General features: G+C 39.9%; 1 long non-coding RNA gene across 1 annotated transcript in view; it reads left to right on the forward strand.

The window, feature by feature from the left end:
* The first annotated feature begins 5,009 nt into the window (after window positions 1-5,009).
* LOC137860741 (uncharacterized) overlaps window positions 5,010-15,338 on the forward strand; it is a 71,952-nt gene continuing 61,623 nt past the window's right edge. The window contains exon 1 of the long non-coding RNA XR_011099155.1: window positions 5,010-5,337. This is a non-coding gene — a long non-coding RNA (uncharacterized lncRNA). The remainder of the gene's footprint in view (window positions 5,338-15,338) is intronic.

Here is a 15,338-nt window from a genome sequence, read left to right on the forward strand (position 1 = left end):
GATTCAGATAAGATGACAAAAAGTCCTGAGAGCTTAGGAAAGGAATGAAATAGAAATTTCAAAGCAAAGGCAGAGAAAGAAAAAGGCCTCTGAAAGAGAAGACGATGGCAGACTGACAGTGTCACTCGGTGCTACTGATATGCCTTAAAGTCCCCAGAGCTGGGACTGAGGAGGCATCACATCAGGTTCCTGGCAGAAAGGACTTGTAATGTCACTCACAGGCGGCCTTCAAACTGATCAAAGAGTACCACTGAAAACACACACAAAAGTAAGGAGTCCAGGAGAGAGCGGGTCTCCTACAGGCAACACCTTCAGCATAAAATATACGGTAGAGCATAAAGCAAAAGGCTTGAGGTTTCTGTAGCCACAAGAGACATCCTCCCCATAACTAACAAGAAATTATGACACTGTCTAAGCCCTCCTTATTCTTCTGGGGTATAACTATACTAGCAGCTTCAATTAGAACTAGCATATTTGATATAAATATTTGCATCTGCATAATTCCGCTCCCTAACCATACTGGAGACATAAGGAACTCAGCAGCAATTGCTTCAGGCCAGGGCTTTGCTTCAGCTTTCACAAGAAAATGGCAAGTACAGTTGCAGCCTTTGTAACCAGCTGCCACCCACTTACTCGGGTGCTTGCCAAAAAGAATAGAAAAAAAGTGACTCCCAGACATCCTCACTTCTTTATTAGCTAAAAGGCACTCTAAACCCTTCTATTAAATTCATACAGAAAGAAGCTAAACCTTGGTACATTATTAATATGCTCAAGAGAAAAAAACTTGGCAATCTGTCACCTTCTTATATATCCAGGGCAGGAATTTTCTTCCCTGAAATAATCTCCTTTACAACAAGGCAATGAAATTTGTTACAATTAACCAAAAGAAAGGAGGGAGGATCAATGTCAGAATTTCATGAGCCACAGAGTTCATTGTACTAGTCATGAAATTCTCTTGCAAATGGAAATGAAGTATTCTGTAGAAACTGGGATCATTGCAAATGAATAAAGGACAGCCCTTGCCACCCCGTATCACTGATGAGTGAGCTAATTTATGGTTTGATTTATTTTTTCTAATAAAGAACCAACAATGATTTGGCAAACATCATGTATATACTAAACAAGGTGAAAGAGAGAACCTCAGAAATAAATTCAACTTCTATTAAAGCTAGCTCACTTCCAAATCTGCCTGACTCTCTGGACTTCTGTGAAATTACTCCTGATACAGATGGACGTAAGGAAACACAGAACCCAATTACTGCTGTTTCAAAAGCATTGGATGTAGTGTCATTCTGGGCAAGGAGTGAAGAAGAGTTTAGTTTGGGGTTTGTTATTGTCTCCTCACCCCTCAGTTCAAATGACCTCTTATGTCAAAGTTCTCATCAGGCAGCATCCGAGCCATCTGAAAAAAAATAAAATGCAAGAAGCATTACAGTCTTGCTGAGTGTCCCACATCTTGTCTAGCCTAGGAAAAAATTAGTAGCATGTAGCATTACAGTAGCATTAGTAGCATTTATGAACTCTTCAAAGACACAAGCTATAAAGAAGCTAATGCCTAGAAATTTGGAGTGGGATGATAGTGGGAAGGATGAGTGTCTGGCATAGTCATGTACCAGTAGTGAAATGCTTCAAGCTAGAAAATGTGCAATTACAGCTGGGCAGGAAAAAAATAATGGAGCGTATTTGTTTACTGGAATTTATGGGATGTTTTGTGATAGACTACAGGAGAATTTGGCTAATATGACAGAGGAAAATCATGAGCAGATATTGCTGAGAAGTAGTTATGTGAGAGAGTTGTGGGAATGCAGGAAAAGGTCTGGGAATTAAACGTCCTTATAAAATTCCCCAAGTAGAGCTGCTCTCAGTAGCTGCGCTGAGCTCTAAGAAATGCATATGACTGATTTCTAAAGAATGCAGTGCCCAGCACAGTGTGACTAACCTGCATTCCTTTGCTTCTTGCTGGCCAAACGGCCACTCAAATGCACAGTTTGCTGTGAAAAACAAAATCCTTGGCAGGCACTGAGCTGGCACCAAGATCCAGCTAAGTCTTGTGTGATGGGACTGCTCTAACAGCTTCGTCTAGCTGGCTGGTGTGGATTACAGCACCAGTTCCTTAACAGTGAACCAGACTTCAAACTGAATGCAGAAGTGTCTCAGCAAGACTCTTGCGTGAGAGGTCCCTTTGCTCATCATCTCTCACCAGGAGATTTTCCTTTTCCTATGCACAGAAAATAAAAGCTTAAAAAATTCTTGAGGTTATCCTTTAGGTTCTTGATATGCCATATTCTTTTCTAAATTGACATGTACTAGGCAACACACTTTGAAAATGACCAGTATTGAAAAATCCGAGGAAAACATTAAGAAACAAAGGACTGCAAAGGTTTTACTTTTTTTTTTTTTTTTTTTCCTTAAAAAGGAAAAGGCCTGGAAGTACCTGGGTTTCTTATCATTTCCTACTGTAATGAATCTGAAAGCCTATTCACACAGACGAAATGCATATTGCAAAATGACATCTCAGAGGGGTCTTGAGCTGTGATGAATGAGGCTGAGGATTGTCTCACTTACTAAAGTGCCTGTGCCTCTTTTTAACCAAAAATCCCACAGCAGCTAAGCTAGAGAATACATATCTACATCCGACCTGATCTCAAAATTTGAGATATATGCACTGATTTCTCTAAATATATTTGTTTAAGTGCCTAGACTTCTCTGAAACTTTTTTTTTTCTTTTTTTTTGTTCTCTCTTTCTGTATGTATGCATATACATTTTGGGTCAACCTGTTTTTTTGAGGGGGTGTAGTTACTTTTGGGGGTGTTTTCTTCAAAGCTTTTCAACCAACAGAAGCAAAATCAGGAATTCTAGGTTTTTCTGGGTTTTGTTGTTGTTTGTTTGTTTTTTAATCAAGTCTGGTATCCATTCCACACCACACTTTCCATTCTATAAAATTGAGGTAATATTTAAGACACCCTTTTAAAGCACTTTGAGATTCTCGTGTTAAAAATCAGCCTTTGCTGCTTACTTAGGCATTAGTTTAGCACTTATAATATTTGATTTGTCTTTATGTTAAGGTGGTATCAGGAAGACAAAAATCTGCAACAATCACATATATAAATCAACTGAATTCAGCAGGATCTACTGAATTTATTAATAACCCCAGTTCAAATATCTGACAGAGTTGGAACTATAATGCCTAGTTTGGAAATAAGCAGGAACCTCTGAATCCTGCGACCAGAAAAAACATGTCTTCCACAGGACTCATCTCCTGCTGTAATATCAGCACCTTTACCTTGTGTCTTCAGCAATGTAAAGGCAAAACAACTTTGGAAGCAGATGGGCGGTGTGACAGTCAGATGTGTCAATATCCTGACTCAAGAGAATATGAGGTCATAATTAAGGTTTTGCTTTAGAGCACGAGTTTTAATAGCATAGCTATTGTTCTTGTTATTTGTTTCAAATAGAAATCAATAACTTGGAGGGAACTGACAGTAGTGACAGGTATTGAAATAACAAAAACTGCTGGAGACTTTCTTCTAACTTTTGCTTTTCTGTTATAAGAGGTTTGGATAGTCTCAGTGTATCATAACACAACCAAGCCAAGAAAGATGAAGCAACATGCAAACCAATTAATAATAATAATAAAGATATTAAGGATGCTGCATGATGCTAATATACAACCTATTTGCACAATACATGTTTTCCTGTACAGATTTCATTTCCTCTGTTTTTGTTTGTTTGTTTTGTTTTGTTTGTTTGTTGGTTTGTTTTTCACTTCAGCTGCTCACTGCTTTATTTAGAAGTAGTCAATTTCTACTTTTTTCCCCATTCTTTCTGTGTTTCTGATATGGGTGAAACAATAAGTATTACTAGAAGATGTGGGAATATAACAATACATCTTTACTGGAGCTACTGCAGAGTTAGAGACCTTTAAACTCTTAGAATTTAAAACCAGTGCTTCAGCTTGTACGGTTAGTTCAAAAGACTGCAAATGAGAAGTTTACAGAAGTATATGACAGTGATATATTTGCCAGTAGCAAATTAGTCCAAGTGAGTTGTAAAGCTTGCACTGACAAATATAATTCTTAGCAGGTTTCGAACTGTCTCCTCTAGGCTATGATTAATTTCATTTGATATTCTTAAAGTTAAGGGAAAAAAAGTGTAATAAGGCACTCTGTCAATCATAAGTTCTAGAACAACAACAACAACAAAAAATCAGATTAAGTGATCTTTCCATACTGTGGATGTGATTCTCATCTCACTGACATGAGAATGGTTCTGCTCTACTCATAATCCATACAAGTGGATGAAGACTTAATTTTAATGCTAGGTACTGAAATTACACTCTGAGGTATTTATCTCAAATGATCTTTTCCAAAGTGGAGGCTATGTAATAATGTGTTTTAAATTTACCTGTTCCCAAATAATACAAAATACCATATAAATGAAGAAATTATGTGCCTGTAGTAAATTCCACTGCATAGTTAATATGCAAGACTATGAGTATTGTGCAATAAAGAGTATTTATGCCATAAATGAAAGATTAAAATGGTAATTTACAGCTAGAATTCTACATTGTTATGGTCAAGTTATGAAGCAAATTGATTCATTCATCATAAAGATCAATTTTATGTGGGAAGGCAACTTCCAACCTAAGTACCTAATAATAGCAAACATCATTAAGTTGGCCCAATTGGATAATGACAATGGGAGTTTCATTAATCCTTGGTGATTAATTTTTTTTTTTATTATTTTGCTTGTGATGATTCCATCACAGATTTGAATTCTTCAGTGCAGCTTCACCTTCTGATAGGAATAATACTTTTTTAAAGAGAGGAAGTCAAAATTTGGGCACCATTTCTTTTTTCTGGTAATGCCTGGTCCTTCCCTTTCCTTGCTTTCCTTCCACACAGGTTTTGCATGTCACTTTCTCATTTGACTGATTGGCTTCTCAGGTGGGGACGCTTAGCCTTGCCTTTACTGTGGCATTGACTGTCATTGACCTCAGCTTCTGTCCTTCACAGCTGGCTTACTTGGGAGACATGGGGGCAAAGAGAGAAAGGGGAGGAGGTGGTAGTTATTTATTTTGTGCTTATGCATGAAGCCTTCTGTTTTTAAGGTTCTGCTCATTACAGTTTCCTATGTATTTTTGTTTATTTGTGCCTCACTCAGGCCTGTGTCTTTTTTCATTTTTACATTAGTAGCGTATCATCAGTGTGTTTTTTTATTTTTTTTTTCCCCATTTTGTTTTTGAGTCTTGGCCTTCTTGATAATGGGTTCTAGTCTCGCTTCCAGCACTCTGTGATCATACCTCTGACAGACAACTGAAGCCCAGCAGCATGACAGTGAGTATAGCTAACCTTAGCTTGGTGCAGCATCCAACTTTTCTCACCGATTACTGTTTCTATTTTTAAAGGAGGTCTGTGTGAAGGGGTGAGTAGTGTTCTCACGTTATGGAAAGGAGTCTGAAGGCAAAGGGATGGACTGGTAAAAGGATGTAAAGATTAAAGGGATATGTTGATGTGACCTTTGGTGCCTACGTCCCAGAGAGACATTTAGAGCTCTAGGCTAGTGCCAGTCAGGTGGATCTGGATTCCTGGGACATAGTCCTCAGCCCTCTGACAACAGACACATTTTAAAAAATCAATGTGGTGAGTTAGATAGCAGGAAATGCTTTTAAAAGGGATATGTCTGAACTTCCACCCTTCTCTGGAGCTTTGCCAAATTAGTTGAGCCTATAATAAATCAACAATTCATTTGGGCTCAGTACTGGAGCCTTCTACCTGAACCTCTTCCAGAAAGCAGGTCAGACAGCAGATTTACCAGGAAGGGTAATGGGGTTGCATGTTCCCCAGTGTCAGTCTTCTCAGTTCTGGCACAAGTGCTCTCCTGTAAAGTGGTATGGCTCCACAGGCACCCACGTTTGCTTCAGGGTCTGTTTGTCACTGCTGCCAGCTCTTGGATAAATAAGATTGCAGCTTCGCTGGGTCAATGATGATGAGAATAACTTCAGGTTAACAGCTAGGGACCTGCTGTTTCTTCTGCAAAGTCAAATAACTTGAAAAAGGAGGGAGAAAAGCACTCCTCCTACTATTCTGGACTGCTTTTGTTTCAGTTGTGCTGGCTGCACAGGTGCTGCAAGCTGTGGTCTCTGAATTTTCCAGGTGGACTGGCCTTCTCCCAGATCTGAGGTGAAATAAGATCTCCTCCATGGCATGCCAGTTCTTTACCCAGCTAGACTTATGTGAGGCACCGTTGCTGCTGTTTACTGTCTGATTTTGAGACTAAATGAGGTCTGTCACTGTTTCTGCATCTCGGCAAAATGCACAAAGCATGAGGCCATCCATTCTCATGGCATCGGATGGCCATCTCAGAGCTGAATAGCTTAAGGGTGACCAGAGTACTTCTTGCTGAGAAGGGAATTTTATACACCCAGCTAAGGCAATGCAATTTTCCACTTGGCACGGCTCTCCTAGGAGTTGCCACAAGTGCCAGCATCTATGTGGGGGCTGGCTCAGGAAAGGGACAGTACTTCATGTAGCCATGTGCAACCCCCTTCAAGCCTTCCTCATCACAGTAGATCTCTTCCAGTCATCCATGGTTGTTGTCACATGGGTAACAATACAAACTAATACATTTAGTAATTCTTCTAATTTCTGTGTAGGTTTATAGTGCAGTGGGAAAGGAAGAGCTAACAGAAATGGCTTGAGTAGGCAAAGGGGATTTGGGCTCTTTGCCGCTTTCTCACTATAGCTCCTCTGATGCCTCTTGCTTCTGCTTTGCAATAACCCCTGCTACTCCCATCACACGAATCCTGATTGGAGTCTGTCTGTCATGGCTTCAATGTGCCAGCTGTTACGTTGCATTATGCCAAATGTAGCCTGAACTGAGTACAAGTCTGACTTGCTATCAAACAGTCTTTCTCCTGTGAGTCAAACAAGATTTAAAAAAAAATAAAATAAAAAATGGGGGGGGGAACCAAGTGTGTTTATGTAGATATGGCTGCTTTGAATGTTGATCGTCTTTTGGCTTAGCTCCCTACACATGTTAAAAAGCAGTATATTTACTAACCTTTGTTTTTTCACAAGTTAACAGTGAGTAGCCTCAAATAATACAAGTGGAAAATAGCTTGAAAAGATTATTTTTTTTTCTGTTGTAAAAGTGCATGGATTTTGGGGGTTGTCTGGAGCAATTTCACAGAAACAAGAGCAGATTAAAGGAGGTAATGACATGTTTGTAATTTCGTTCCTAAGGCTCACAGTGTCCTTGCCTCTGTCTAGTTTTCAGCCTGGAGATAAATCAAGGGCTTCAATTTCCAAATCTGTCATAGCGGCTTCACAAATAAAAATGCTGACAAAAAATATCTGCTTTTAAATGGCTACTTGCAAGCACTGACAACTAGCAGTCTATACATCTTTCACCTTACAGGGAAGAGAAGTAGTGTGTATTGCCAGGAAAAATGAAGAGGAGAAAGGCAGTGCTCCTAAAGTTAAAGTAATCTAAAAGTATGACAACAATAAACCACTTACAGTCATGTTCTGAATGCTAGATGAAAATAGATTTCAGGCGGTGTATTAACAGAGCCTCACAGCTGCCTGGCATGGAAAAAATGGCTGTGGAGTTAAATATGAAGTAGAGAGACCATGTGGACAAGCACAACTCCTTCCCCTGCTTGCTCCCCAGCTGCTCTTGCAGCTGCTGTGGCTGCTCCATTTGTGCTCCACGGCGCCCTCTAAGAGGGCTTGTGCGTGACTGGGGAGGAGCAGGAAACGGGCACCATGAAAACTAGCACAGATTAGGTTGGTTAATGCTGAATATGTTAGCTGCAGGCTCTTGCTTTTGCAGGGTATGAATTCCAATTAAATGGAATTGAGCAGTAGATAGCAATAGGTAAGTGATGCCGGTTACTTTGCCAGAACCAGGGGTGATGCAGAGCTGAAATGGCAGCTGGGGGATGCTGCAGCTGGCAGCACTGCCGCCTCCCTCAACTTCCTGAGCCCCTAGCCATGGCCTCATGCAGTGTCCTACCACTGGCACTGGTGTTTTGGTTACACCTAGTGCCTCCTTTATGTAAGTCATTGAATTGAGTACTGAGCCTGCAGAGCCACGTTGTGCTCCTGAATGTCTGTCTCCCTTGCTGCTATTAGAGGCAGGATAAAAGTATGAGCTGAACCACATCCACTGTGCCCAGTCTATCTGGTATCATGAGAGATCTGACCTGCTTCAGCATGAAGATTAGAGGATAACTTGGTGTGTTTGGTGTGGTGCTTTGGGGTTCCAGCCTAAGTGCAATATCTGAACTAATGTAACTGACTACAGGTGACCACCCACCCCATACTCTTTCCAGAGGAGCAATGGCTTGTTATTCCCCACTAAAGTCTGTACTTGGTGCCTTCCAGTTACCAAATCTTGACTCCTTAAGGCCTGAGGAATCCTGGAGAGGTATGTCCAGCAGCTACCAGTCCCAGGGAAGGAACAGTGTATGCCATAGGCAGTCAGTTGACATGCTCTAGGTGGATTTGTTTTATGCATAAACATGTCATCCATACGGCCCCTAGGGTTCACCTGTGTACATGCTATGAGCAGGATCTGGTGGATTCAGTCCCTGGTTGAGCAGGAACCATGCTAGTGTGCTACACAGCAGGCAAATAGCCAAATGCTTCTGGGATGTGATCCGGCATTGCTGAAGCCTTTGTCAGTGGGCTGGATTCAAAAACAGTCTGTGGAAGGTGTATGCTCTCATCTTGCTCTTCACAACTTGTGCTTTCAGGTCAAGCAAGCCTGTGAACCTCATGAGTCTATTTTGGCTTTTAGCTATATCACAGCTGTCAAATGAAGGGTTAGGAAAAGTTTTTTTCTTTTTTTTCTTTTTTTTTTTTTTTTTACTTGTACTTGCCACCTTGGAGCCATTGAGAGACGCGCCTCAGTAAATAGCTCCTGCTGAATTTTTATATCAGGGAAAGTTTTAGAAAATGAATGCTTTAATCTGTGGATCTGTAAAGTAATCTGTGAATAAGGGCAAAAAGGTTTAGTATTTTTAGGACACGTATGTTCAAAGGACTGTGCACAGTGCTAATGCTCAGCCATTAACAAATTGATCTTTGCCCCTTGTGTGCAGTTAAGTAGGAAAGTTTTATGCTCCACATTTTACAGATGGAAAGACTGAGACAAAATGCCTTGCTCGAGGCTGCCCAGTGACAGAGCTGGCTTTAGAGCTCAGCATCTCCCCTTTTCCTGTGTTGTTCCTCCAGACAGCACTACTGAACAGAAGAAAAAAAAAAAAAAAGAATTAGACACCTTTTTGTGAGGCTTTAAAGGAATGACCATGGAATAAATATAAGTCAAAACAAAATGCAACCCCAACAGTTCCATTGCATTTTGAGTGTGCTGGGGTCTGCAGAGCAAGACCACTGCTATTTTGGTAAAACTAACAACAAAGACATTAAGTTTTATTATCAATATCAGATCATTGGCTGTCTCTGTAATCGCTGGACTGTGTGTCTGATAAAAGAACATTTGAGAACTACTAGGATGTTATTATATATAATTGCTCTTTACAATGACTGGATATCTCTAGTGAAAATGAATCAGTGATCTCCACTGTAGCAGAATCTATTAAATAATTGGAGAGCATGGCCAGTATCTTTGATGCTGAAAGGAAGAAATTCAATAAGCAGTCTCATCAGGCTTTTTAACGCAGCAGAAAAAAAGGGCTGCAGGCAGGAACATACTGACACTACAGGTCAGTGAAGGTTTATGGATTTGTATGCCTTAGAAAGGAGACAGAACCTCTCTGTACAGGGCTGTTGAACCATTAGCTACCTCAGGGGGTGTCAGAGTATTGTTGTGTAGCCTTCTAAAAATATAAATGGTAGGGCCAGACATCAAATGTTTCTCCCCTGCCCAGATTTTATGAGAATATCATGCATCCTGAGGAGATGTAGGAACTGTGTTTCAGCTGTTTTGCTGCTTGACACTGGCACATTATCCTTGTAAGATTCATTTTCACATTTATTAACCCATTTCTACCTCACAGAGTCACATCTTTCCATCAAAGAAGTGCCTGTTTGTCTTTTAGTTAATAGCTTAGATGTATATGGTGGCCTTCATTACGGAAAAAGCATTGAGCTTCCCCTGCTAGATGGAAGACAGCTGGCAGGTACTTAGTGCATTGCCCTGGGAGAAGAGCGCTTGGCTGAAGAAAGCAGAAAAAGTCCTTATTCTCTTCTAACAAGAGGTACCCTGGGACCTGTAATGTGACCATGGGGCTCTTTTTTCACCAGCTCTTTGGTGAGGTTGGACGAGGGAGGGAACAACAACAATACTAAAATAATTAAAAAAAAAAAAAAAAAAAAAGAAACTACACACATCATGGTGTGCTATTTATTGGGAAGGCTGAAGGAGGAAAAGGATCAAGGGGCTAAGGGGCTTTGGGAGGTTATACCTCCCTAATATTTGTGCTGGCCTGTGCTCTTTCTGCATCTTTTCCTGTAGAACGAATACTTACAGGAATAGTTAAAAGGATTGGATTAGTCATGTCCTCTGTAAAGACGCATAGTACAAGAGTGTGAAGCACCCCAGCTGCTGGGTTACTGCTTCTGCAGTACCCTGGGGTCAGGTGATATGTGATGGTGGGACAGTGTCAGAGTCAGCACCCCACTGTGGTGTGGTGGCCAGTTTGTGCAGCACAGCTAATGCCTCCCAAACACCCTGAGGAATGAGTCAGCCCAATTGAAGGAAACTGGCTGGGAGAAAGCACAAATACTGGAAGGTAGGAAACCTGGCAGGAAAGGCACATGTGGTAACTCAGAGAAGTCCCTTGGGCAGAAAGCTGGCCTGGTGTGTCATGCTGATCAGTGCTCAGGGTAAGTGGCAAAGCAGTAAGAAAGGAGGCTGTTGCCAGGGTTTGTGAGCAAGAAGGTGGTCTGCTGGAGAAGCTGGAGGGACCTTGGTCTCAATCTCAAATCCCTCTGTTGGTCCTGAAGCTGTGTGGTGTGGGTTTGGGTGCAAAGAACAGAATGGAGTCACGCCAGTGCCTTCACAGACAGATGTCTGAATCCTTCTGAGCTGCAGGCTATTTGTAAAGCTACCGTCTGTTCTTTTGCTTGATATGGCATTGAAAATACTCTGGAGAATGTTATGTACTATCCAGATTTATCATGCAATGTCTGCAATATGTCTCAAGGAGTTGCGTTACTGCTGTTCGATAGCAGTCCATGTCTCATACTTTATTCCTCTCAGAAGTCTTAACTACAGGGCTAACTTTAGCTGTAAATTTTGCAATTGTAAGTTTTTAATTAATAATTTTATTCAAAAGACTGTCATCTTTAGTGAGACACATCTCCTGTATAACATAATCTAAGTGATTCAAGGGACATGTTAAGATAAAATATCTTATTTTTGTTTTTGTGTTAAACCATATGAGTGTGGGGAAATTCTAAAAGAAACAGATCTATAGTATAGAAGTTAATGCTTTTCAGAAGTCTCAAATGAAACTGGATTAATGTGAAATCATTTCTCTCATAAAACCTTGTCTTCCTTGTCCACCTTCTTCAAGCTGAAGCAAATTAAATAATGAAGTTGCACACAGATCAAAGAGAATGTTAAACCATAACTTTCTTGACTTTCTCTTTTAGGATCAGTGACTTTTCATCTCAGATGTAGTGCCTTGATTAGCTTGTTCTAACCTCTATGCTATGCTACAGTATTTCAATTAAAATTGATTTGCAGATTCATAACTCCCCAAAACAGTGAGGAGCTGAAGCCTCCATGTTGTAGAAATAGACCTTTGCTTAGGCTAGGTGATTAAAGAGGGCAAACAGGTACAGGAAAGTAAGATAATCCAAAAGGGCATATAAAACTTCAAATATTGATCCATGCTTTACATGCTTCTTAAAGCATCCCTTGCTAGTGTTGGGTTTTCTAAGAAGATGATGAAAAGCTTTTATTTATCCTTATACTTGCATTTGAAATCTGCTGGTGAATGCTCAGGCACAACAGAGAGGAGGATCTTTGTTCAAGTATGGTTGTGGGTGTGTCTGTCTGGAATTTAGAGCTTGCAGTTCCTTAGGGAATCCTTGAGGGCTGAGGCTTCAAATCTTGTCTGATGGGAGAGTGTGTGCAAGCTGACCATCAGGCAGGAAACAGGGGTCTATCTGTTTGGCAGTGGGCTGCTGATTCCTTGCGCCAGTTTGTTTGTAGAGGTGATCCTCACTACTATGCAAAATGTTCCAATTGCTCTCCAAATAGCATGCCTCAATTATTTCTTCATATTTTTATTGCCTCTCCTGTGCCTTTTAGTCAAAATAAAAATAAGAAAAAAGTGGTACTTAGTTACTAATATACATTTGTATATTAAAAAATATGTGTATTTGTATATTAAAAAATATGTATTTTTTTCTTTGATGAAAGGCAATGAATGATTGATTTCTTATGAATCCCTACTTATGAATACCTTTAAAGAAAAAAAATCTTAGCTCCCATTTTTACCTGTGTCACTTTTATGTCATGAAATGCCTGCAGCTGTCTGGCCTGGTGGTCCCCTCAGTGCTGATATGAGGGTCCTTGCTTCCTCTGCAGTTCCTGCAGGAGGCACACAGTTGTGAGCATGGTCAAGGAAGAGGCCTCATTCCTGCTCTGCCATTCTTCCACCATGGTACATTGGAAGCCATGTGGTTATTGCCACTTAGAACGTGCTTGAATCTCTCTGTTTTAAGGATGAGAAAAACAGTGTGATTGAAGGCTGCTGTTATTTGCTTCTGTGCCTCAGCTGCATGCAGCTATTTTGCTAAAAAGGCAGACTGAGGCCCTCAACACCCTGGTGTATGGAAACAATGGCTAAGTGTAACATGACTTTTCCTTCCTTGGAATAGACACTCTCTATGCAGTAATTATTTGGACAGTTTCTTAGAGGTACCTTTTCTAAAAACCTGTGCTCTCAGTATTTAAGATATGCATTGAAGTGTTGGTGAGATAAAAAGCAAAGACCTTCAAGGCTTTAAATTGTCTCATTTTATGTTTATGAAGATTTTCTATATTTTATAAAATAGTCAATTAGAAAGATTACTGGTATATACTGATACTTCAAAAGCAGTAGAGAGATGTACGTTTCAGATAGTCAGGACTCCTGGGTGAGTTAGTTTTAATATTTTGACAGGGAGAAGTTCCATTAAGTTCATATAATTAGCACCAAAGCAAGGTTTTCTTATTTATTAGAAAACCTTAACATTTTATTGCCCCATTTTTGTCTGAAGTCATCTATACTACTTTTAGTCTTGAATGTCTAATCTTTGTCATATTCTCCTGTTGTAAAGTTAATGTTCCCTCCCTATTTATCACAAAGCACCTTGTATTTTCCAGTCTAAGTTCCTGTGCTACACTTGGTTCCCTTGTTGAGACTTCATGGTTCTTTCTTTTTCCTTTTCAGATTACCAAGTTTTAAGGACAATATAGTATATGTGAGATTAATAATTTACAGTCACTTCATGTTAGTTTATTAAAATACATGGAAAATGAAGTATCTTCACTACTCTAGCAGGATATCTCTCTGAAAATGAAATAACATGAGTTGACCTTGGCAACTTTCAGAATGCCATGTAACCAGTCCTATGGCAGTGATGGATTTCTGTTGGAGTGAAAAACATGGAGCTGAAATATTATGTGCTTAGTTGATTCCTAGTTCACTGGTATGGTAACCTCAGCTGTTCTAGCTGTCATGAAGTGATCCTGTAGCTCCTACAAATTAACCAGTCAGGGTGGGAAACACTTGGACCTGGGAATGCTTTAAGATAAAAGGAGGCAGAGAGGCAACTTTAAGCCCCAAGCAATTAAGAATTTGATTTTAGACAAATATGATATACAAGATAAGAGTAGAATTGTAAGATAAGATGCTATACTGACAGCATTTAGAGCACTACTGTCAATCTTAGTAAAATGTAAGTTATATGGAGGGATTTGAAGCAAGAGAATGAGAGCCTCTTGCTGACAAGAGGAAGAAGGATTTTTAAATGTGATAACTTTGCTTTGGAGAAGATAGTAAGTTTGAAGAAGATAGTAAGAGAAGGAATAGACAGAAAAAAGGAGGATATCTGAACAGTGGTTTTATGCTGATGCTAATATCTGTAGTGTTTAAGAAATAATGAGCCTAATGACACCTGTGAAAATTCTTTTAGAAAAGTATTGCAGGGAGACCTAACAATGTATTTTTCCATGGTTATCAGTCCCTAAACCCTACTCTGTGCCCCAGAGCTTGCTTTAATTGATTACAGAATGAACTATTGCCCTGAATGTATTTGGAGTTTAAACAGAAAGTAATCATCAAATAGTACTTAAAGAGGAAAGGAAAAAGGAAAGGTATTTTAGAAATCACTTTTAGATTCATATTTTCAAGCTAGTTAAATATGGTACTGTATGAAAGCGATATGCCCTTGCTACTTCGTGGAATTTACCATATTTGCTTGTTTTACTGATTAAGTTTAAATTCTCTCAGGTTAGATCTGTAAATTAAGGAACAAGAATTGTCTTTACCCTACTATTTTATCAGAACACTAAGCAGTTCTTTACTTGCTGTTTTATTTAAGAAGTCTCTTGGTTGCATTTACTTATGCTATTTCTGTTTTATGCATCGTCATGGGTAACATGGTCAAAGAGTATTGTAAATATGTGAGCTAGAAATACTTCTGAGTGTGGTGAGAAATCCTTATGAGAGAACTGGGGTGTTCTGGAAAGTCAGTTTTATGAGTGTCGTTTAGCTGTTTAGATGCTTCATATCATACCTTTGTATACAATGTCTAGATCTGTCTCCGCTTGTTCAGGGAGAGACTTATTCTGGCTTCTTTGTCTCCTCCAGCCCAGCCAGGTGTTACTTACTGAGGAACTTATTCATGCTGTAAAGTCTAATGAAATGTCTTCAATTGCTAGGAATGTCTAAAAGCTGAGAGCATGTTAAAAGGGGGCAACAGATGCATGTAAACTGGGAAAGCTGAGGACTCAGTGTCCTGTTGAGGATTTGTCTGTGCATCAGAGCTCTTTGAAACCTCTCAGCTCTTTCTGGTAGACTAGTGTAATGAAAAGTGAGGCCAAAGCTTTGCAGCTCAAGTTAAATGCACGCTGCTGTTCTATGCTCATAAGACAATCATTATATCTTAATGGCATATAACAGCCAGGACTGTTTTCAGTTGTTCAGCAGTTCCTGTTGGGGGTTAGAGGACTGCAGAGAGAACCCAGGCAGCAGCAAACCTCTGAGGAATACAAATAACTTAATCAAGGCTGTTTGCTGCCTGCTGAGTTCAGTGGCTAGTGCAGAATAAAGGACTGGTGTTAGAGCCCTACATTACTCCCAAGCAGC

This window comes from Anas acuta, chromosome 1 (genome assembly GCF_963932015.1).
Source record: "Anas acuta chromosome 1, bAnaAcu1.1, whole genome shotgun sequence".
Taxonomy (NCBI): domain Eukaryota; kingdom Metazoa; phylum Chordata; class Aves; order Anseriformes; family Anatidae; genus Anas; species Anas acuta.